Here is a 26193-nt window from a genome sequence, read left to right on the forward strand (position 1 = left end):
TCCCTCAATAGTAAAAGAAAAGTCACATACAGAAAGCATCAGACTACCCACAAACAGGCAACTATGAAAGAGAAGTATGTCAATCTTCAGAGAAGCCTCAGAAGCAAACTTTGGCAAAACATTACTTTTCTCCTCCTTTCAGAAACTTCTCTGTTCAAATTCTACTTTTATTCTTTCTAATACAAACCTAACATTGGCTCTCACACAAGTCATCCTTTTGTTCCTTCTACATTTCTCATCTGTAGATGTGCTCATCAGCTTGTCAGCCAAGGCTGTGAGAATTTATACCTAATCTTCACATTCCCTCTTGGCTGAAATTTTCTCCCAAACCCTTAATAATTTCCTATCTTGATTACTATAATTTCTTTTTTATTGTCCTCTTGAAATTGATACTCTTTAAATTATGTACAACCAGAATATGTGGCTAAAATAACATTTCCTCCCAACTGTCTCTTTTTCACTAATGTAACTTCACTCTCTCTTGGAAAATTCCAGTTTACCTCTAAATTACTCTGGAGACCTTGCTGCAATTATATTCTCTGTCACTGCAGTGCGGAGTCACACATCACTAGTTTTGTCATCTCACCTTCCTTCCAGGAAGCCCCAAGCAGATATTCTTTGAGGTATTCTCTTTTTAAGAGCATTGTTTTAAAAAGTTGTCTATCAAGATGAAGAGAAGAAAAACATGTGAAGGACTACCTATATCTGTATTTTCTTTCTTCCCTAAGAAAAAAAGGAGTGGTTCAAAGTGTATCCCACATTTTACATTTGCATTGAAATTTAATTTTAAGGATATAATTTCTAATAAATCAAAATTTGCAAGTAAATGGTTTCTCAGATTCAAACATCTTTTGGGCAAAAGATGAGAAGTCCAATTCTACCATATGAGGCACCAAAAAATGTAAATATTAGAAAACTGACTATATCATCAAAAGAACATCATTTTAGGCAATAAGCCTTTCAACTTCAGAAGGCTTGGCTTTATGACTTTATACCCAGTCAACCACATTAGCATTCTGAAATTTTTCAGTGAGAAAAATAAGCGTCTTTGAGGGGGAGCGGAACAGAAAAAAGACATTTTATCAAAAGCATGCAGATGATTTGGTTCATACAGGCCTTTAAAGTAAAACCCCAAATGGCATATTTTAGCTTTCCCTTTGTAAATTTCTAGAAAAAAATGCAAATGTACATTCTTACCAAGATGTTCCTCATCTACTGATACCTGTCTCTGTCATTCTCTCTTTTTCACACACACACACACTCACACACACATACACACAAACACAGTGGAGTTACAATGTTCCTGGCTGGGAATGTTTTTCTCTGCTCTTTAATCCACAATGAATGTTTATCATAAAGCTAGTTTTCCCTCTGGTATTGGGATGCAGCCAGTAGCCCAGCAGGAGAGAAAGGGAATCAGTTTTGGAAGGTGTCCAGGTGAAGATTAGGATGACTTCCAAAAAGGCGCCAGGAGCACTGCACTTAGCATCAGTAGGCTTAAGTGTTCACCTGACCTTTCTCAGACGAAACTTTTAGAGGTACAAAAGATGGTGTTTGCTTTAGACAAATCAATCCCACTCCTGGAGCTGGGATAGGGCTCAGCTTCTCCTGAAGCATTTAGCCTACAAGAGAGCAGAATAGCTGCATGAAGAAAATAGGAGTACTGTAGGGAAAGAAGCAAAGTGAAATGGATGCTAAGTACATCTAACCAAGGTCCAATGATCAGAATCAAAGTTGTAACTAAATTGTTCTACTTCCTTTACTTTTTCCATTTAAAAACAACAACAAAGCCAGCTATATCTAATTAGAATCAAACTATAATAATTTCAGGAAACCCTTCACCTCAAAATCATGAAGCTGAAAAATAACCACTATGAATGAAATTGTAATACAAGGCAGAAAAAGTATTAGAAGTGTAATTATCGACCTTCTCCATATACTCTGGAAATCATATATTTAATATAAAATTAAATATAATATTTTTGACATGCTTAGATCTCTACTATGAATTGAAGGTCTTCAGTACTTCTCTTGGGGCCGGGATCTCAGAATGCTGAGACACAACAGTATTTTTCATTTCTCACTTTCCTTTTCAAAATAATGAGCTACAGAAATGCTACTGCCTCTTTGAACTTTTTTTTTTCTTCTTTTTTTTTATTGCAGTACGCGGGCCTCTCACTGCTGCGGCCTCTCCCGCCGCGGAGCACAGGCTCCGGACGCGCAGGCTCAGCGGCCATGGCTCACGGGCCCAGCCGCTCCGCGGCACGTGGGATCCTCCCGGACCGGGGCACGAACCCGTGTCCCCCGCATCGGCAGGCGGACTCTCTACCACTGCGCCACCAGGGGAGCCCCTTTTTGTACTTTTATAAGCAGTAAAGTTCAAAGGACTATGGTGGACAGAAAATTTGAATCATAAGCACAATAATAAGAATTTTCTCTTAGTCATCCTTTCCCTATGTGAAAATAGTTTAGCCTAGCATCTATGATCTTATAAACACCAAAATATAAACAAATGTTCCAAGCTGGGAACTAAGTCACTGCTCCTGTTCTAAAGTTGTCTTGAACAGGTCATCAACCAGGCATGGTAAACCAATGTTTTACAAGTCTTAACAATTTCTGTGCACACCTTTTAAGCTGTACAATCCTTATAAATGTCACATTTCTTATGAAAATATATGTCTTCCTCCTGAAAGAGCTGCAAATGAAGAATGCATGTACCAGTGCTATTATTATATGCTACATTTGCTACATTTAATAAAACAAAGGGGTAAACTTTCAGCATATTTTCAGAAGTTTTATCAGTTATTTCCATTACAGTGTTCAAGAGAACTGCAGCAATAAATCCCAGGCAACAAATAAAATGTCTCCCATACAGTCTTAAGAGAAATCACAGAACAGTCCAAGGCTTATACATTCAGTTATACCTAAAATATTTTCATTAACCCAAAAGCCATTGTGAAAGTCTCTGCTGATGGAAGATCTCCAATAAACCTACTTTATAAACTGTAAGGTTGGTATTCAGTGTTACTAAAATAGTTGTTGTTTCTGATTATTTCAGGCTGACCAGTTGTAGGCCAGAGCTATGTATGTCAAAGTCACTCACTTAGTTAGCAATGACACCAGTGGAAATTACTTTCCTATGAACAGTTCTGAAATCTTGGCCCCTGGCTAAAGCCAGTTATCGCAAAAGAGTAATAAATCTTGGAAATTGGTGGCCTGTCTCTTCTAATACAAAATAATGAATATTAAAAAACAAACAAACAAACACCTAAGGTTCTGCTTAAAAGGTGAAATAACAGGGCTTCCCTGGTGGCACAGTGGTTGAGAGTCCACCTGCCGATGCAGGGGACATGGGTTTGTGCCCCGGTCCGGGAAGATCCCACATGCTGCGGAGCGGCTGGGCCCGTGAGCCATGGCCGCTGAGCCTGTGTGTCCGGAGCCTGTGCTCCACAACGGGAGAGGTCGCAACGGTGAGAGGCCCGCGTACCGCAAAAACAAAAAAAGGTGAAATAACAAACACTTCTACAACTTGGAAAATGTACACAAGTTAAAAAGTCATGTATGTTGAGCCACTAAAACTAACGAAGTTAGTAAACAAATGAAAAAATAAGGAGGTTATGAAAATACTAAGGAAGTATGGGTATTAGGCTGGAGTGGTAAAAGACTATACTACTGACTTACTAAATCGACTACTGGTGTATGCTCTAATGGTTCAGTTTAGCTATTTAGCTGTTTATTTACTACCCCAAAGTATTCATTAATAGGAATTTCTAAAAGTTATTATACTATAAATATGAGACTACTGTAAGAATTTTACAAGCCTCTTTATATAGTCTGCAATACTGACTTGATCACAATAAAATCACAACTTTTGCGTTTTTCTTTGAGGTACTGTTTCTCATAGTGTGATCTTAGGATCACCTGTGATGTTCCCAGGCCCTTCTCAAGACCTAATGAACCAGAATCTCTGGAATTGAGACCCAGGACCGTAAGTGTGAAACAAAAGTTCTAAGTAAGTCTGCACTGGTTGGAGCTGTTGTTTTTACCAGTGCATAAATTTTCAATAAATAGAGCTAGCACAACACAAAAATTAGCCCTCCTGGTGACATGAAATTAAGTTATATGTTATTCAAATTAAGTGAGCTTCTATTCTTGCTTATATATTTTATTAAGCTCTTATAAGATGCTTTGTCTTATGAAACAGTGAAATCACATCTAATTTTATATGGTTGTCTCTTTGGCTTAGCTGCCTATTTTCTATGATCTGAACTCAATGTTCAACTATAATGATTAAACGGTACCACTAAGTTAATCATGATTTTTACCTTTTTTGTCCTGTTTTATTGTGTTTAATTTGAAAAGTTTTCTTTAATCCTTAATAGAAGTGAGGTATAAATTAATCAATAAGTGATCTCAGAGTAGTTCTAGATTGATTCGGGCAATGGGAATACCATTTTAACTTCTATTCTCAGAAGTCAACAAATGGCTAATAGGAAAAGAAATTTCACAAAATAAATCCTGAATCTAATATTTAGACTAAGAATTCATGCTCACAAGTATCTATTCAAGTTCAACTAAAGAACTACGTTACTATGTATAGAAAGAACAAAGGAATAATTCAGTTAGAAAGTCACAATTTTCCAACTATAGTAGTAAAACATGATTCAGGCAAGCATGATCAATAAATGCTAAATCTAAGGGGAAAAGCTTTAATTACAAACAGGATATTTAAAACATCTCAAAGTATTTCCCTATATATTACTTATTAATTTCCAAAGGAAAAAAGTAAATATGGTAGAGAAACTGAATGACTCTTGAAACAAATAATCAAAATAATGTCAACAATAATACTTTTAATTTTTATTAAAAATGAAAGAAGTCCAGAAGAACAACTTGTATGCAACTAAACAATGGTTTAAGTGGCTTTCCTATTCCTATTAAAGCTTTATGTTTAAAATGTCTACATGATATGTGCTTCACAGGCTTGAGACTATCAAACTTTACCACCCATGTGACTTTAGCAGCTTTATTGCATAATGATCCACATAACACTGCATATTTGTCTAGTTTAGCCTATGTCATAAAGTGCTATTCATAGGGGGGAAAGTAACAAAGCTTACTAAACACTGAAATTCTCCAAGGTATTTGCTACTTGGGTCAGGGAAAAAAAGCTAATTTAGCACTACCAGCCTGAATAACAGATTTCCATTTATATACACATGGAGATATATATATATATATATATATAAAATATATAATATATATATGAATCTGAATTCCATTTATATATATATATATCAAAAAAAGAGCTAAGAGTTTTAGTTAGTCAATTAAAATATATCAAAAGCATCCCAAAATAGTTAATTCTATTAATACTAATGATTAATCCTTGAGAAGGATACAACATCACTAAAACATTAGTTTTATTCCAGCCAAAACTGCATAATCTGAATCTAATCATGAGAAAACACTAGATAAACACAAATTGAGAAACTTTTAACTTCCTCTATTCTTTAGAAACATCAATGTCACAAAAGATCAAGAAAAGCTAAAGAATCGTCCAGATTAAAAAAGCATAAAGAGATGTGAGAGGTAAACGCAATGTCATCCCTGACTGAGGGGTGCAGGGGAGGACTGCTATAAGGACATTATTGGGACAACTGACAACGTTGCAGTACGGACTGCAGATTAGATACAAGTATTTTCAGTGTTAAACCAGACTTGATAACTGTACTGTGGTTATGTAAGAGAAGGTTCCCAGTTCTAAGAAAGACACACTGAAAGATTAAAGGGTGAAGAGACATTGTCAAAGCAACCCACTCTCAAATGGTTCTGGTGGGGAAAAAAATACTTTATACACACACACACAATATAAAGACAAAATGTTAAGATCTGGACAAAATGTTAACATTTTTTAATCTGTGTAAATGGTTTGTGAGCATGTTTTTGTACTACAGTTACAACTTTTCTATAAGTAAAAATTGTTTCAGACTTCCCTGGTGGCACAGTGGTTAAGAATCCGCCTGCCAATGCAGGGGACATGGGTTCAAGCCCTGGTCCAGGAAGATCCTACATGCCGTGGAGCAACTAAGCCCATGCGCCACAACTACTGAGCCTGCACTCTAGAGCCCGCGAGCCACAACTACTGAAGCCTGCGCATCTAGAGCCCGTGCTCTGCAACAAGAGAAGCCACCACGATGAGAAGCCTGCGCACCACAACAAACAGTAGCCCCCACTCGACGCAACTAGAGAAAGCCCACACGCAGCAATGAAGACCCAACACAGCCAAAAATGAAATAATTAAAAAAAAATTGTTTCAAAATAAAATCTGATTTTTTTCAAATTAAAAAGAAAAAGAAAGAAAACAATTTGGCAGTAGTACTCAGTAAAGCTGAAGAAGCATACTGTCCAGACTGGGCAGTTCTACTTGTAGGTATATACCTTAAAGAAACTCTTGACCATATACACAAGGAAGTATATATAAGAATGTTTCTTGTAACTCTGTTTCATATAGGAAGAATTGGAAGCAACCTAAATTGCCATCAATCATAGAATGTATACGTGAATTACAGCATAGTCATTAATGAACACTATGCATTGAATACCTCAATCTGAGCTACACATGTTAAAATGAATAATCCCAAAAGCAATGTTGAGGGGAAAAACTATTGCCAAATGTACATAATGATACCACATTTTTAAAGTACTAAAACACGAAAAATCTTAGATATTTATCAATGCAAATACATGTGTCAAAATATAAAAAGCATTATGAAAACTGAATAGCAAATTCAAAATAATAATTAACTCTGGGGAGTGACCAGTGTAACCTAGGAGGGGTACAGACAGAGCTTCAGTTGTCTCATAACACTATTTCTGTAAGAAAAGAAGCAAACAGCAAAATGCTAAAACATGAGAAAACTGGATGGTGGCTATATGGATATGTATTATTATTCTCTGTCATTTGCAGTGTTTCAAAATATTACCTAACAAATTCTTTTTTAAGACTTTAAAAGTTCTAATTAAACAAAATGAGTGCTGAGAAGCTCAGTTCAACCCTCTTGGCCAAAAAGGAGGACCACAATGAAATATAATAAACCAATGTTTAATTAATTTTTACAATATGCAAACACTCTTTGCTATTGTAAACTCGTCAAAACCCATTTTCATTAACTCACCCCATGTACTTCAGCCTTTTGTATTATGAATCCCAGCATATGATTATAGATGAGTCAGTCAAGTTTATTTTGTAATATACTTAATTACCCAGCAAATCTCCATTCTCTGTACTGTTTTGCCTCACATTGACTGATTGTGTTCTGAGGTTTCCCTTGCAGGTGAAAATTTCATACCTGGGTTGGCTGATATTTATTAAGGTTAAAGAGGCATTGACCTTCATGGTTACAGCAGAATTCTGAGCAGCATCAGGCCTCCATTGAGACCACAGTGCCTATGGCAGTCACCATTTCTTCAGCTGCACAGTATTTTTATCAAAGTCAGCCTGTGCAGGCATCGTATGACATAAATGATAACAGAAACGTGCTGCATAGACCAGGGAGAAAAGTATGAAATGCCTTTTAAATTGTTACAAGAAAAGAAACAGTGCTCTACAGTGGAGGAAACTGGAGATCGAAAACAGAGCATCTCAGTTTTGTTCTGCCACTCATTCCTTGTGGCCTTAAGCAACCCACATCCCCTCTCTCAACCTGGGATTACTCATGCGGAGATAATGACAATGTCCTGCCAACCTCCCAGGATTGGTGTTAGGCCTGAAAGAGATGACACATGCAGAAGTGCTTTGTGAAAGATAAAGCATTCAAAAACCACAAAGTGTGAATGTCATTATTCTGATCCTTTCAGAACCAAAAAATATCCTTGCAAAATGAATACAATAAAATTCTCAGAAACAGATAAGGAAAATTAATTTGGTAGTTTCAGCAAGCTATGGTTTGTATGTGAGTGAGTAGACTGCTACAAGAAAATCTCCAAGAGAAAATAAACAACTGCTAATGATATTTTAGTATGGAACTTTGTTCAAAGTTGGAGTACACAAGGAAGTTGAAGGAAGGTACGTGAAGTACTCTCTTCCAAAATTACTTAAGGACTAATTGGTGATTGCAATTTGTGTGTAAAGATTAAAATGGACACTAGCTGAAAGGGGGTGGCAAGGTGAAGAATGCCAAGAGTTGTTGCTTTCCTTAAAGCAGTGGTTCATTAAGTTTGCTCAATGGACTCCTAGGATCCCTGAGAACCTTCCAGGAATTCATGATGGCAAAATTATTTTCATAATAATATTAAGATGTTATTTGCCTTTTTGCCGTGTGGTGCAAAAGCACTGATGGGAGAATTGCTGGTGCCTTAGCACAAGTCAATGCCATGGCAGCAAACTGTATTAGTTGTCATTATACTCTTCACTGCCACATACTTGCATGCCTTAAAAGAAACAAACAAAGCTTGTCTCATTTAAGAATGCCCTTGATGAAGCAGTAAAAAAATCTTAATTCTGTTATATCTCAACCCTTGATTCAATTTTTTTTATTGTGTGATAAAATGGTAAATAAAAACAAAGCAATTGCTACATACTAAACTGTAAGAGGTGTTTCAAGGAGCAGCACACCTGTGTGGTTTTTTTTTAGTTGCCAGCTGAACTAGCCACTTTTTTCATGCAACACCATTTTTACTTGAAGGAACAACTGACAGACAACCTACAACTTTTCAGACTTGGGTATTGGGCAGGTATTTTGCAAAAATGAGGGAGGTAAATCTTCTAGAAATTTGAAAAACTTCTAATGGCCTCTGGGAGCATAAAAGCTTCCCAGTGCAATTTTTTCTGATTAGATATGTGGTAATATTAACAAATGGGATTTGTTTATGCTGTATAATGAAATGCATCAACATTTGGAAAATCTACGAAACTCAGTGAATTAACATTTTCGAAATGACCAACAGTTGATGTTACAGTATTATGCCTGGGTAAAGTATTTGTTCAAAGTGCATGGTAGATCAATGGATTTTAAAATAACAAAATACAAAAAATTCATTAATATGTTTATAACTAACTAATCTTTAAGCAATTACCACTTGTTGAATTTCGGTATATTACTAAAGAAGAATGTCCACAGTTATCCAGTAGCGCTATGAAAATACTCCTCCCTTCTCTAATCAATCAATGAAATGGGTTGCAACCAAAGAAAAGACAAGAAAAGAAAATGGTGTAGAAAGGAGCAGAGTTATGGAGTAGAAAGGAAAAGAAATTATCTAATTCTATCACAATTCTTCAACAAGACCTGTGCACATTATAATACATATTGTGCCTCTTACACTTCAGTGTAATTTTGCTTCAAAAAATAGCACTCATAAATGTTGTTCTGTCCTAAGGCTAACTAGAGCCCTTTTGTCCAACTGTGGCAAGCATCCACCTTCCCTTACCCTGTAGTCCTGTGGTCCTTAGTCAGTGGTTGACAGGTATAGAAGTATAAATGTCCAGTTCATTTAACTTGGGTTGGAACAGTGGCATAATTCATACTACAGAACTTCCATGAAATTTTAAACTTCAGCTGCACTTGGACAGACTTTGCCTGAAATTACACCCCTTCTTTCCCTTCCCAGTCCTGCCTTTCCCATTTATTACTCCCTAACTTGTTTCTCACTTTATTATTTGCAAATAAATCCTCATCTTAGCATCAGCTTCTAGGGAATCCAACATCAAACAGCTAGTTAAGAGCCATTCAGTTATTTGATCAATGCTGCTCTTTGAATTCCTGGTATATGATGATCAACTTGATTATCACAGTAACAGGAAGGTTAGGGTACAATTTCATTTTATATCAACATAATTCTAGCTAAATATAAAGTAAATGAAATGTGAAGGAAGAAATTTTAACTCTGCCAACAAAAAAAAGCAGGCAAATTTTGGTTATGATCTTTGGTTCATTTTCCAGAAAGGGCATGATCACATGTGATATTTGAGTCCACAGCATTGTAACATCCTTTTAGAAAATAGGCTACAAGGAAAAGGAAATAATAGAGCAATACTGTGATGGGACAGAAGGAACAGGACTACATAGAACCACATGAGCAAGATATGGGTCAAGATATGTGTGAAGATAATAATCAGTGGAGAGGAAATGACTGGAAAACGCCAACTTCCAAGGGTTAGTTGACTGGTGAATTGATATCCCTGATGAAACGGGAGGGGTCAGGATAAAAAAGGAATGTAATAGATGAGAGGGCAAATGAGCACACAGAAAATGTTGACTTGGAAAAAAGGGAGGGGAAGTAGAGATGAGGTGAGCAAGCAGCATTCAAAGGTTCCAGACATCTTTTCTCTGGCATTGGTAGCACAGAAAGCAGCACTCACCAGACACTACTGCCAGTTTCAAGGTACAAAGAGCCACACCACTATTTCCTTCTCAGCAGTACTCCATTTAGACCAGTGTGCATTTTCTCACACTATTCTGCATTATTCCATTAACATTGCTTCTTTGTCTTCTTCCCTTTTTTCTACATTTCAGTTGCTCCCCAAATCATTATGTTAAGAGACCACAAACTTTCTGCCTCTGGTCAACATATGTTCCCAAAAATCAATAAGCAAAGAAGGAAGTGGGATATATCATACACTTTCTACCTGTTTTCTTTTAGGCTTACTGTAAGAGCCAGGTTTTTTTTTTGTTGTTTTTTGTTTTTGGTTTTTTTAGCACCCAAGAGGAAAAAATGCATATTAGAAACCTGTTCTGAACAAAACCATATCTACCTACAACTTCCTTTGCCAGTCTCTAAGGACAATGGTAAAAAGGAATCCCAAAGCATATATGTGTCTATAAAGTCACTGCCTAAAAAGACAAAAACTGAATAGAAACCTTCAATAAGGCTGCTCTCATAATTCTGCATAAGTCAGGAATGAATCACTTTTAATACTGCAAGCATGTAACAGACATCTGATGATGAGTGTGTATGTTTGTCAATACATATCTCTTTACATTTAAATATGTTAACAATAAAGCATTCTTATAAGCAGAATTCTAGCACATACAAGAAAAAAACATATCACATCATAGCCCATTTTAAAGTTAATCCAGATTAGTATTTATAACATTTCAAGTGAATCAATACTTTGAAAATTTCTTTCTACTATTAATCTGTTTTCTTATTAGTTATATTTATTAGAGAGCCTAACATGACAAATTTTGGTTTCAACAGCATGTAGAGATTCCTAAACCACTTCTATTGAAATATAACCCTAGGCCACAGAGATCTATCAGAAATAATGTGAGGATTGGCTTCTTTGGGTTAACCAGGAATCCTTTCATTAAGAGATTATCTGCTGTTGAAATAGTTTCATCTTTGCACTTTATAAAAAAAACTTTATTGAAAACAAAATAATTCTCTTCTCCTGAATTTAAGAGTAAGTACTAGCCACATGATGCCAGCATATAAATAAAAGCCACAGACCTAAACAGCTGTCAAGGTGGGAACAGGAGCATTTGGGACGTGTGCCAGGATACAACGTGTGTGGCATCAGAGTACTTAATACAACTAAGTCTGTTTCAATCAATTTGTATCAGGAGAACATTAGGTTATCATTTAAAAAAAAAATCAGACTCCACAAGAAGAACTTTCCTTTTATGGGGGCAGGGGGGCGGGGGGAGGCAAAAAGCAAAAAGGTCTCTATCTGGAAATATCTTCCAAAAGCCAGGCAGCATGGAGCTTCAAGCACAAGAACCAAAGTAGCTTCCTAATGATCCTGGGGACTAAATGACCAAGACCAGCACATCCACAGGTCAGCTCTCAAGTATGTGTTGGATGTACAGAGGACTGGGGAACAAGTTGAAGTTCACAGCTGTATCCATTCCCAGAAACTGACCATATATTGAGCGAGTCCAGTGAATTTTGTAGGAGACTTCTTAACTTGAGCAAGGGCAGCTTTTCTGCCCCTGAAGCTTTGTCCAAAATGCATAAACATTCTATAGTTATTTACAAAAGAAAGACTATGATTAAATATAGCCTCTGCTCTTACAGTTAGCTATCAATTTTTAAAAAGAAATTTAACAAAGGGCTTCAGCCATTTTAGGAAAGAGGCAATTTATTACATTGTAAAAAATATGGATATATGTAAAAACAAAAGGTAAAATAATTTATACCTTTCAAAAATGACCAAGACGTAACAGTAAGCATTAAAGTACAAAACAGGTAAGTCAACAAGCACTAGCAATGCCAGTTTTTCTTTTAATTACCTACTATTAATGTCACACTAAGCCCTTATTTGTCATATATCTGAAATACTAACAACTTGCCAACACACCAACAGTACACAAACCTTCGGTTCTTCTACTCAGTCACCTTTATTATAAAATAATTTCTCTCGGGCTTCCCTGGTGGTGCAGTGGTTGAGAGTCCACCTGCTGATGCAGGGAACACGGGTTCGTGCCCCGGTCTGGGAAGATCCCACATGCCGCGGAGCGGCTGGGTCTGTGAGCCATGGCCGCTGAGCCTGCGCGTCTGGAGCCTGTGCTCCGCAACAGGAGAGGCCACAGCAGTGAGAGGCCCGCGTACCGCAAATAAATAAATAATAAAATAATTTCTCTCCAAATTGATGACAGATATATTCCAATGGAAACAAAATCAATTCTTAATAATTACATGTCTCATTCTTAAAAAAAACTATTGATTTAAGCAATGCTTAATTTCTGTTTCAAAGAAAATACTGAACATTATTTTTTAAGAATCCTTTCCCTTTTTATATTGAAGAATATAGTTGAGTTACAATATTATTCATTTTATACCTAGTAGTTTGTACTTCAAATACTGCAATTACTAAAAGCATCTGAACTATGGGTTAGGATAGTGATACATATGTACCAGCTATGATTTTATCAGCTCTGGCTATGAACATTACAGTCAGGCAATCAAGGAAACCACTTTTTCTTAGAGTTGAAATCCTCCCTGGTTTCTGATAGGAAAGGTCCTGCTGAATGTGCTACACATGTTCCAAATGCTCTCGTATCACCTCACCCCAGGCCCCTCCCAGCCATCTTCCATCTTTCTAGGATAACATGTGTCATTTAAGTGCTTAATTTATCACGGGGAATGACCTCAATGAGGGATAAAATAGGATTTAATGAGGAATTTCCAGGGTGTTTAACTAAAAGAGAAAAGGGATTATTGCATATATTAGAATACTCCATGCCATTAGGGTGCACTAGTCTTTTGCATTTCAAAGGCAAATGTTTGATAAGGTTCAATCAGAAGCATTTTTTCATTTACTATGTCTAAATATACAGGAAATGTTACATTGGAGAAATGCTCAGAAAAAGCCCAAACGTAAAGAACTAAAGATTATGTAAGCTTTGGTAAAAATCTCTGTGTTACATTTTCTCAGCTCTTAGATGTAATTCCAAAAAGGACCCTGGATAGTGTAGGATGGCTAGCGTATGGTTTATTTTGAGTTTTATGAAACAGGGATTTGCATGTTTTAATAAATTTCTAACCATAACCACAGAAGATCTCTTTAGATTTCACCAAATAGAAACCAAACGATAATGAGTTGATGAAGTAACAAGGTCTTTATTTGTTACGATGGCATAGGAAAGAGAAAGGTGTGCTGAGGGCATTGTTTTAATGATGAAAGTGGGGTACTTGGTGCTCAGTATTCTTCAACACTGGATCATTCTACAACCAATTTAATACACGTGAAGGATAGTTTCTTGTAAATAATTCACTTCTTCACTTCACAAGTACCTGCTGAGGTCTGATATCAACTCAAACATTAGCAAGGTCCTCCATACTCTAGATCACATAGGGATCTGAGGAATAAAGAGATTGAAAAGCAAAGAAATGCAGAAGAAAGATCAAATACTTATTTTACCCTTATTTTTAAAATAGTTTTGATGACACTATTAATATATTATAAAAGTGTTGTATAATTTCAAGAAACCTTAAAGTTCATAGCTTATCTTGAAAATGAATGTGGGACAATGCTAGCTCTGTTTTACAGGAAACTTCAGGCTGAGGTAGAGTTACGTTTACTCATTCATTTCTTCAGTCTTTTCTTTTTTCACTAAGTAATTGCTGTGCACCACTCAGATGCCAAGCTCTGTGTCAAGCCCTAAAGATATTATAATGCTATGATACCCCTTCCTCAGTTTAGTGAGTGGGTGTGGGGGAGAGAGAGAGAGAGAGGCAGTAATCAAACACATTACCAACTATGCAATTACAAAATAAGGTACAATCTAAAGAAAGGAAATGCAGACCTAGGAATATCTGGAACAAAGGAAACTGACTTGGGCTTGGGGTTACTGAGGAAGGGGGACAAAGAAAGTTTTATTTGGCAAGGAAATGCTTGAGTTGGGAGTAAAGAATGGGCAGATGTTGGGCTTCCCTGGTGGCGCAGTGGTTGAGAGTCCACCTGCCGATGCAGGGGACGCGGGTTCGTGCCCCAGTCCGGGAAGATCCCACATGCCGCGGAGTGGCTGGGCCCGTGAGCCATGGCCGCTGAGCCTGCGCGTCCGGAGCCTGTGCTCTGCAACGGGAGAGGCCACAACAGTGAGAGGCCCACGTACCGCAAGAAACAAACAAACAAAAAAAAAAACAAAAAAAAAGAATGGGCAGATGTTAACAGGGAGCAGGCGAGGTCCAACAAAAGCAACAGAATCCCTATGATGGGCAGGGATTGGGGGAAGGGAAAAACGAGCGATCACCAAGGAACAAAACTTAACAATCAACGAAGCTGGAATATAGACAGCTAAGTAAGCAAAGGAATCTGAAAAAGACTTTCATCTCAGGTGACATAGGGACTAACTCTTGAGGAGACCTTCAATGGTCATACAAGTAGACTCAGTAACAAAACAGTTTTAATGCACTGCTGGTAAGGGAAATCTCTAAGTAAGGAAAATCAATCTCTCACTCTCTCTCAGATCATGTTATTTGTTTTTGTAAAGCAAAGGTTTATAAAAATACAAATATCAGGATAGTGTTTACATCTCAGCAGGAAGACGTAATGATAATAAAGATAATGAAGAGGCACCCACAGGGAGATGCAGAGAGTTTTAAGTTGGGGGGCAGATTCGTGGTTGTTCAGTTTTTTGTTTGGTTTGGTTTTTTGGTGTTTTTGTTTGTTTGTTTTACAACTTATAGGTTTTTTTGCATACGTTATTTTATTTCAAATGTTACATGAAAATGGGGAGGGTGAGGCTAGAGAGGCAGGCAGATAACAGACTTTATGGGGACATTTAGGCTACCTTAATAACTATGGTCTTCATCTTAAAATAAGTGAAGATAATGAGGGCTATTCACATGACAGCAAACTTGAATTTTCAAAAGATCACTTTGGATCAAGTGGGACAAAAGGTTATATGAAGCTGAGTAGATGAAGAGACACAGGTGAATCAATGCTTGTAGTCGTCCTGGACTCAGATAATGTCACTGGAGATGGACGGCAGTGGATGAACATAAGATCAATAGATCTTTGTGGTGGAAGCAATATGAGGAATGAGGTAGCAAGAGGTTTCAAGGATAAATTTGAGACATGGCGCTTACACAACTGGATGTGTTGTGGTTGTTCTTCACTAAGATAGAAAACACTGGCAGAGAACGTGGTCCAGTCTGCAATGATGCTGAGTTTGAGGTGCCTTTGAGATATACAGGTGGAGATGTCAGGCAGATAATTAGATGCAGATGTCTGGAGCTCAGACGAGGAATTCGGCACAGCAATCAGACAGGATAGCAGAATGGCAAAAATGCCATTTTTTAAGATAATATATCTAGCCTAAAACAGTACTTAAGAAACGTAAATTAAGAAAAAGTTATGAAATATATACAGATTTTAGATTGCTTACGTTCAACTCACAGTAATATTCTATTGCATTTGTTATTCCTTTGGTTTTAAAATAGTGAAAGAATTAATTAAGGTACAAGACAATAGCGTTAACCAATAAACATATTCTCCTTAACCACTTTATCAGATTAGTCAACTAGTAATATATTGGAGTTTGGAAGGAATAAAGAGAGAATATATTTAAATTTTGCACCGAAGCAACAAAGAATTTCAAGTCACCTTAAGGGACAAAAACAAGAAAACACTTGGTACCACAAGGCAGAACTTAAGAGGAGTTAGTTTAACAAAGAATGCAACTGGAATCTTCTATAATAATAAATATCATAATAAAGGAGTTAATAGTTTTGGACGGTGACATACAAAAGGAATTATACTAGTCACAAACAAAACATATGCTCACTTCCAGCAGCTCTTTAATAAAATATTTAGGTTACATTGCTATTTCAAGGATCACACTGTCCCTGAAAGAATCACATTCGTACACATCCAAAAACCCATAGGTTAGTATGTCTTATGTTTTACTTTAGTTTAAAACAGTAATCTGGAAAAAGACTTTGGGTTTTCATTTTGCAAGAAGATAATACACAAAGCAAATGAGGAAATTAACTCCATCCTGCCTTTTTAAAGATAATATGGTAGGTAAATAAAAATTTTGATAGAGATTTTCTTAAACACTTTAATAAACAATACAAGATTTCCTTAAAAGAAAAACAGCTAAATAAGTGGTGTATGGGTGTACATGCAAAACCCAAGGAAAAATATTTATAAAACTAAAACCAAGAATTGTTCACAAGTCCTATAGCAATCAAATTACTTGGTCTGTCTACCTTTCCAAGTATTTAAAAACTGACATCTAACATAACACGAAGCTGTCTCCGTTTTTCAAATGGTTAAGGTAAATTATTCTGATATTTACACCATCACATATTTCCTACTACTATAAACAATGCATGAAAGCTTAGCAAACTTCACTTCATGCCTGGAAATGAAAATCGTCAAATGGCAAACCCCATCTTGCATAACTTTAGCCTTTACTCTAACTACCACACAGGTTTTCTTTGGTTCTTCCAAAAAGGCCAGTTCGTTCCCTCCTTAGGGTACAGTCCTCCTTCAGTATCTGTGGGGGGATTGGTTCCAGGACCACTCATGGACACTGAAATCCGCAAATCTCCGGTCTGCTATATAAAATGACACGGTACAGTCGGCCTTCCTTATCCCCAGATACAAAATCTGTGGATATAGAGGGCTAACTACATGTACATAGCCTTTCTCCCAAATCTTGATGGAGCTAACTAACTCTTCAGCATCCATCAGATCTCTGCTCAATTTTACTTCCCCAATGAAGCCTTCCCTGCTTGCTCATTCTCAGGTGGGTTGCTGCCTCTCTCATAACACACTGTTCTTTTCCTCACACCAGTTGTCAACTTAGTGTGTTTCTTTGTTTAATCTGTCTTCCCCAACACAGGATAAGTGTCATAAGGGAAATATATCCATTTCATCTGCCAAGAGCAACACACATGTTAGGGGCTTAGTAAATATTTATTAACTGAAAATGAATGAATCAACGATGACTGAGTAAATGAGCAAAATAAAGTAAGTCAGAGAATCATGAATAAATACTACTATAATGCTCATTAAAAAGTTTTTTAAGGGCTTCCCTGGTGGTGCAGTGGTTGAGAGTCCGCCTGCCGACGCAGGGGACGCGGGTTCGTGCCCTGGTCCGGGAAGATCCCACATGCCGCGGAGCAGCTGGGCCCATGAGCCATGGCCGCTGAGCCTGCGTGTCCGGAGCCTGTGCTCCGCAACGGGAGAGGCCACAACAGTGAGAGGCCCACATACCACAAAAAAAAAAAAAAAGTTTTTTAAGTGGAGACACTTTGAAAATAACTGAGATACTCCTCTGAGAATTTCTCACAGAATATCATATAATACAACTGTCAAGTATAGTAATTTCTTCTATAAGGAATACTGCCAAATTTCAGAGTGCCTTCTAGAAAGTCAAGTTGAATCGTAAGACAATTCAAAATGGAAAACAGAAAAAACTCCTCAAAAATAAAAACCCCGACTAAACAAAATCATTTTCACACACAAAAAGATTCAATATCACACATGATACAAAAGAAATAATAAATGTGGAATGAATGAATGCATGCCTAATATTCCTACAGCTATTTTCTTCACAGTTTTTAGTGTAGACCAAAAAAACGTGAATTTACATAACGACACTTCAATTATCCTTCTTATGAAATTTAGATAGAAGTTAGGATGTAGAATTTTTGCCAGTGTGTTTGTTTCTGTGGACCTAGAAGCAGTTTAGAATGTCAGGAACAAAGAATCTTCAATTTAAAGCATTCACAAGCACCAATAAAAATAGCTTACAAATCTCACAGAAATGCATACTTTTTTCCTAATTAATTCACCATACTGACTCATTTGGGGGGCTTTTTTCATAAAAAAAAAAAAAGAAAAATCGAAAGGTGTAGAGTTGGTGGGGTGGGATGAACTGTGCTCCCGGTGGAAGCAGAGGAGCTCAGGGGGAACCATGGTAGTTCCCATGGTAGCGGGAACCAGTACAGTGGTAGCAGCTGGACTGACCATTGCTGCTGCAGGATTTGCAGGCTGTTACGCTTTGCAAGCCGTGAAGCATATGGAGCCTCAAGTAAAACAAGTTTTTCAAAGTCTACCAAAATCTGCCTTCAGTGGTGTCTATTACAGAGGTGGGTTTGAACCCAAAATGACAAAACGGGAAGCAGCATTAATACTAGGTGTAAGCCCTACTGCCAATAAGGGAAAAATAAGAGACGCTCATCAATGAATTATGCTTTTAAATCACCCAGACAAGGGAGGATCTCCTTATATAGCAGCCAAAATCAATGAAGCTAAAGATTTACTAGAAGGTCAAGCTAAAAAATGAAGTAAATGTATGATGAATTTTAAGTTCTTATTTATGTATATGAGTACCAGCTTTTTATAATAAAATGCCTCAAAGCTAAAAAAAAAGAAAAAAAAATCACTTAGTTGTATATGAACTCAGGAGCCATCACTTGGGAGACCTCAGCTCAGTGGGAAAGTAACACAGACAGCACACCAGAGATGGACTGGTAAGGTGGCTTCTGAAGTAAACCCAATCTGTCTCTGAAATGTTCAATTTCCCAAACTAACAAATTTCTTTCTTCTTTCCTCTTCCTTTTTCTCCTTCTTCCATGATTTACTGATTTAATACTATATATGAGAGCCTTATATATGGCACACACTCAATAACTTAATATTATAAAAGCCTGGAAGATTGGAGATGCAGAAAAGCATCACTTGCAAGCTGGTAGAGACAGATAAAACAGGGCAGGGGTGATTCCAGGGTCAGTCTAGGAACAGAATCCAGCAGCTGCCTGTCTTTTAAGCCCCCACTCCAAATAACCTAAAAGAAGAATATGAGTGATAAAAGATCTGTTAGAAGGTAAAACAGTCATGTGGGAAAATAGCTTTTATGATGTAAGCTGAACTGAAAGCTGACCCAATAGAGACATGTTACAGAGAAAAATTATTCTAATTTTTTTTGATAATTTGTAATAGTGGTGGTGGATGGAAAAGTCAAGGTTTTGCAATCGGACAGACCTAGTTTGAGTCTAAATTTTGCCACTTATTAGCTGAATGACCTTGATTAAGTTCTTTAAATTCTCTGAATCTTAATTTTCACATCTGTAAAAATAAGAATAACAACTGGGCTTCCCTGGTGGCGCAGTGGTTGAGCGTCCGCCTGCCGATGCAGGGGACACAGGTTCATGCCCTGGTCCGGGAACGTCCCGCATGCCGCGGAGTGGCTAGGCCCGTGAGCCATGGCCGCTGAGCCTGTGCGTCCGGAGCCTGTGCTCCGCAACAGGAGAGGCCACAACAGTGAGAGGTCCACGTACCGAAAAAAAAAAACAAAAAAAACACTACCTTTCAGAATTATTCTGAAAATTAAGTGGGAATGCGTGTAATACTTGCCATAATTGCAATAATTGTAGCTTTCATCATCAGAGTGGAGGAGGAGTAGAGAAGATCAAGATGTACCCCCCAACCTAGCTGAAGAAGATGAATCAGGCTTGTTGTCATTATGTCCAAAGCAGCAGCAACCCTTCCAGGGCCTCTGCCTCAGAACATCTTCCTCATACGCAAATTTGAACTCATTCCAGGTCTCTGCCAATTGGAACGAGAATGACTGGCTCAAATCCCCATTAAATTCAACACTATCCCATAGCCAGTTTGCTATTCAAGCTACAGCTGTGACTAAATACTACCAACTGTCCCTGAAACCACCCCCTTCATTTATTTGCCTTACACAAATAGACTTCATTATGTACAGCATTCAGTATGATCAGACCCTGAAGCCAATATTCAATATCCTAGACACTAATTTCAACAAGGCCTAATTTATGCAAATTAAACACTGTACCACTTTCCACTGTTAATTTTCACAGACTTAATACAATTAGAATCTAAGGTTCTGACACTTAATGACAAGACAAATCATGCAAGAATTATGAACACCTTCTTTGTTAAAACTACCGTATTTATCAAAATATGGAAAACAAAAATAACACTCTCTTAAGGCAAGGGTTCTAAAATTAGGTCTAGGTGATTGTAACTGAAAACAGACAATTCATAATGCAACCTATCAACCCGTTAAGACCAACTCTTTTTGTAATTTTTCCCTCTGATGACCCTCTATGAAATTCAGAAAACTTAATCTCCCACATTTTCAACTGCTTATTTTTTACTGCCAACTCCCATCAATTTGGCAAGTAGATGAGAGCAGTAATCACTGGAGAAAATGTAGGAGAAAAAAAATGAGCCAAATCAACTGATTTTGTTTCGATAGTCTATTTAATCCGCACAATGAGTCAGCCCACGTGTTCCTACTAAATGTAATTAAGTGTATTTTGTAATTTTTGCTTTAAAAAAAGAGGTCTTGTGTATAATAAAACACCTTGTGTCCTTAAATAACAGTGGTAGAAATAGTTGCTAAGGTGATAGTTTGGGATTAGCATCTTATTTTCACAATAATGAATGTTTGACTTCGACTATGAATAGATTTCCTTATCAGTACAATCAAAATTCAATTTGAATAAAGTTTTGGTAGTGGCTTTTAAGGAGACAAAGTACATCAATAATATATAATGTTTCCTTAAGGATACACAGTGACTGCTATGTTTCCATTTCTTCTAGTCAAAAATCAACGTCACACTAGGCCATAATGAATGGCTGCTTGCCAGCTGCACTTAACTGACTGAAACTCATCATTCCTTTAAAATCTATTCTTCTAGCAAGAGTAATTTAATAACTTAAGTTTGTGATTTGATTCAGACATATAATCTAACCATGGTATGGAAAGTAGGGGAAAAAGGCTGTCTTGATTAGTATTACAGATGTTTACAACATAGCCAATTTTTAAAGGAAGGACAGAAACTACAGTGGTTTATTAGATACAGAGTCACACCTGTTGTCTGTCATGTTTCAAACCCCTAGGTGTGAGATTTAGTCAAGGCAAATGAAAATGAAGAAGGACCAGCTGCAAAACATGATTTTGTTCTCATACAGTAATTAAAAGGAAAAACTGCACAACGTGTTGTATCTATGACAATCCCATTTTTTCATGTCAAGGACAGTTCCATTTTCTTTTAACAGATTTGTGTTGCTGTCAAGTCTGTTATAAAGGCTAGTACTCACAAGTCTAAGCTATGGACCTAATTTATAGTATTGGTAGTCTCTCCAATTAGCTTTGCCAAATTTCTTTCTGAAGCATGCTAGTGGCGTGTCAGAAAAAGTAAACATCATCATTCCCATTCCAACCCCCACTCCTAAGTCTCTGCCACAATGAACTGTTTATCAACGGCACATTAGACATCAGACCTTATACCTTATGAACACTAAATGCTTTTAAAAGGTAAACCATAGAGCACCTAAAACACATGTGGTACAATAGTAACAGCACATCAGCACAGGTCAACCCTACAGTGTTATGCGCACATTCTTGCTCGAAACACCTTAAGGTAACAATACCTTATGTTTTTATGTTTGAATTAGACAAACATTTAATTCACATTTGCATCTTATTTTCTTCTTTTTTTTTTTTTTTTTTTTTTTGCGGTACGCGGGCCTCTCACTGTTGTGGCCTCTCCCGTTGCGGAGCACAGGCTCCGGACGCGCAGGTCCAGCGGCCACGGCTCACGGGTCCAGCCGCTCCGCGGCATGTGGGAACCCCCTGGACCAGGGCACAAACCTGCGACCCCTGCATTGGCAGGCGGACTCTCAACTACTGCGCCACCAGGGAAGCCCTGCATCTTATTTTCTAAAACTATTAATTTAATATGCTTTTGAATATTATGAATAAGACTGTATTCATCTAAAACATGTTAATATACTCCAAGTCACCATGGGTGTGCCTCATTTGAGGAAAATAACAATTCTAATTTATAAACAAATCTTTCCAGAAAAAAAAAGGTCGCTTTAAACACATTCACCACTGTTTTCTATCATGTATCAAATTGAAAATATGATCTGCTTTGTCAAAACTTTATCTCTATACGAGACAGTGAGTAGAAAGGAAAGGTGAAATACATAAGCTTTGGAGCTAGATAGACAGAGATGTAAATACTCGCTCTACAACTTACTAGCTGTGTGATTTAAGGGTAAGTCACTTAACAGTTCTAAATGTTAATTTTTTCACCTGTAAAAAAGGAGATAATATTTATTTCAAGTTAAATAACACACGTAAAGTGTCTAGCAAGAAAAAAACAATGTATAAGAAAATTAATGCCAACTTAGTCTACTTACATGAAATGATTGTTACTGACAGTATAACTGACCACAGTAGCATTTATGAATCAAGGAAGCAAAGTGCTACTTATTATGGCATTTATAGTTAAGGACCAAGGTCTAAGCAAATGTATGCTCAGTTTTGACTTTTATCTTTATATGTAAGTACGAAGTACATGCCATATGCACACACATACATACATACACACATATATCTTTTCCACCAAGGAGGAAACTACCAGATTTTCCATGTGTCCAGATGATTTATGCACCAAATAACTTGAAGCAATTTAATGGACACTTTAATGGACACTTTAATAAATACACTTTAATGGACAAAAAAAAAAATTTTTTTTTTTACAGTCAATGAAAGGAGGTGCTTACAGGTATTGCTTAGGTATTTGAAGCCTGTAGCAAAAAACATATTGTTAAATTTCAAAATGTCCTAACATTGTATATGGAAAATATGATTCACCTAACCCAACCATGAAAAATGCCCTTAACCAATCTATGAAACAGGTTTTCTTTCCAGATCATGAAGAAGTATTCACTGAAAGGGCTGTGCACTGTAGAACTACTTTGGTGTTTTTTTGTTTGTTTGTTTTTTAAGTGGAGGCTAAAATGAAAAGAATAATTCAGAAAATAGAATATTTATTTCCCTTACCATAAACTTTTGCTGAATACACTAGGGAATTAGAGACGGCAAAAGAGAGCAGGATGAGGACAGGTGTAGCTCAGCTATCACTCAGATCATCAATAAATCAATCCCTTTGAGATTTTGATTTTAACATACAGCTGAAGTATATCAGCTAGGAAAGAATCCAATCTCTTCCAAGATTATTTATAACAAAGCACTCCTAACTGAAGTCCAATTTGTTTGTGGAATTGCAGTCATTCTGATTCAACTAAACAATAAATGAAGCTGCCTTTAATAGCTCCAACTCTGGAGCATAAAAGAAAACAAAAGGGAACTGCATGACAACAATACTTCACAACCCAGGGGCCCAGATGATTTTCATTTCCAAGCAGTTACTGAAGTGGAGAAAAAAATCTAACAGGCCACAGAGAACAATTCATTCACCTGAACTGCCCGGCATCAGCTGTATTTCACATAGTGAGCCATTCATGTTATGCAAATGAGCTAGCTGGGGCATTTTTTTTTTTTTTAACCATTTCTCTTAGTTCTGAAGGCCTTGTGCATCACCAGATTTCCAGACATGTCAGATGACCACTCTAAATGCTCCTCCAACTCAACCAAAGCCAAAAGCACAGCTAGACCATGACTACTGATTGAAGGAGAGCAAATTTGGGAGGCTAGGAACAGGAACATGCTAGAATTTTTCCAAAAAGCAGAGAAATAAACATATAAATATTCCTCAATGAATTAAGTTTGGGTTCTGACATACTATTATCTTCCATAATGATTCAATTATTTAGAAACAACCTATCATCCTGTCTTCCATAACCATTTCTTATTTTGTTATATTTAGTAAGTTGTATTTTACTAGGGAAGAAAAGAGGACTGTATGATATTTTTTTTGTCCTATAACAAATCTTTTTGTGTACTTTTCTTCTGACTCAAGTGTCTAAAGGTGAAAAATACTGTTACTGAAAAACCTGCCTTATTCTTTTTATGCCAAGTAAACAGCAGTTCACTTCAGAAGAAAGAGCACTTTTTAAGCTTGATGTTGCCTTGTTCACTTGCCATTCAATCATTCCAGAAATATTTATTATGCTGAATATGAAATATATATTTATTAATATGTTGAATTATGAAATACTTATGCTGAAAGTGTTCATCATCACTAGTAATTCTCCATCTAAATCTCTTATAGAATTAAAAGCTGCAATATAACTGAAGCAAACTGTCAGGAACAAACACTGCACTAGCAAATTCTCAAGTTGTTAAGGTTGATATTCTTGCATGGAGAGTAGTCATTTCAACAACAGATCTTAAAGTCCTTCCTGTATTGGGCTATAATCCTATATGACAGGGAGCTTACATCCATTACAGAAGTAAAATTTTCAACTTTAGAGAAGTAAAAGACTTAACTCCGTACATCTGCTTCTTGTTACTAAAAATTTACAAACTGCTTCTAAAGATAAAAGCTGTCCATTTGGGGGAACAGTACTATTTCTATTGAACTTCCATCTTACATCTAAAAATGTAATGCCACTCTGTCACTGCTTTCTTCATGTGTCTTATTCCCTAATACAAGATCTGCTCTGAAGGCCCACCTAGTATACTCTCTTCTAACAAAACACTTCGTATCTGTGAAAGCTATGACTAGAACAGAAAAGAGAAACAGAATTTGCTTTAACAAAAGAAGAAGAGAACATATCTCAGAATCTTACCAATAATCACTGTTCTTTAAAAATTATTATTTTATTTTATTTTTGGCTGCATTGAGTCTTCGTTGCTGCACACGGGCTTTCTCTAGTTGCAGCGAGCGGGGCTACTCTTTGTTGTGGTGTGTGGGCTTCTCATTGCGATGGCTTCTCTCATTGCAGAGCATGGGCTCTAGGCACGCAAGCTTCAGTAGTTGTGGCACGCAGGCTCAGTAGTTGTGGCTCGTGGGCTCTAGGGCACAGACTCAGTAGTTGTGGTGCACAGGCTTAGTTGCTCCGTGGCATGTGGGGTCTTCCTGGACCAGAGCTCGAACCCATGTCCCCTGCATTGGCAGGCGGACTCTTAACCACTGTGCCACCAGGGAAGCCCTCATCCCTTCTTAAAGTAGGTCATTCAAGAGTATGAAGAATGATCTTCCTCTCTATCTCAAACTCACATGAAGGATTCTCTCCCTCAGGAATGGGTTCAAATGAAGCAATGGTTTATTCATCTGGTGGTAGGGATGATCATATATCACGTAAAAGGTAAGCATCATCAACCAACAAGAGAAAGTCAAAGAATGTGCGTGTGTGTGTGCATGCACATGCACACACCCGCATTTATGAATGGGTATGGGGCCATTAGAAATATGCCAATGAAAAAACTTCTGAATTGAGCAGTATCAACTCAGACTTGGCAAACATTACAGAGATACGAAAGTATTATGACAGATGAGCAAGCACCCTAAATATTGTCACAAGGGTATTTTAAATAGCTGTCACAAGATTTGAGAAGATAAAGGTTAGTGGACATTGCCATTGGAAAAGGGATAAAGGACAGGGAATAACTTGTGATGGAGGGCAGGAGAGGAAACGAATACCAGCCTCTAAAGAATAATACGTGGCTCCAACATTGCATTAGGCTTGAGCCAACACTAACCTGGGCATTTTGAACATTTAAATTAAAATTATATTTTTGAGAACCTGTGAAGAGCCTATTTAAAATTAGTAATATTGGCACAATATGAAGATAATTATTCAGAGATATCTTTTGATATTGTTTCAGATTTATGAACTTGTTTTTTCCAAGTCCCAATCGTCAGAAAATGGTGTTTTCTATTATTATTCTAAAACCTTAGAGTCTCGCTGGAAATATATTTAAAGAGTTACTAGTTTCTAAGATCGACAATGTCATTATTTACAAGAACGAAGATTTAGTTTGAGTCTACATAAAATGT

General features: G+C 37.0%; 1 protein-coding gene and 1 pseudogene across 4 annotated transcripts in view; one reads left to right on the forward strand and one right to left on the reverse strand.

Annotated features, from left to right (window-relative positions):
* IMMP2L (inner mitochondrial membrane peptidase subunit 2) overlaps positions 1-26193 on the reverse strand; it is a 906926-nt gene that overhangs the window by 572829 nt on the left and 307904 nt on the right. The gene's annotated exons all lie outside the window — the stretch shown is intronic.
* LOC132431355 (mitochondrial import inner membrane translocase subunit TIM14 pseudogene) lies at positions 15524-18803 on the forward strand (annotated as a pseudogene).

The sequence above is a fragment of the Delphinus delphis genome, chromosome 9 (assembly GCF_949987515.2).
Source record: "Delphinus delphis chromosome 9, mDelDel1.2, whole genome shotgun sequence".
NCBI classification, from domain to species: Eukaryota; Metazoa; Chordata; class Mammalia; order Artiodactyla; family Delphinidae; genus Delphinus; species Delphinus delphis.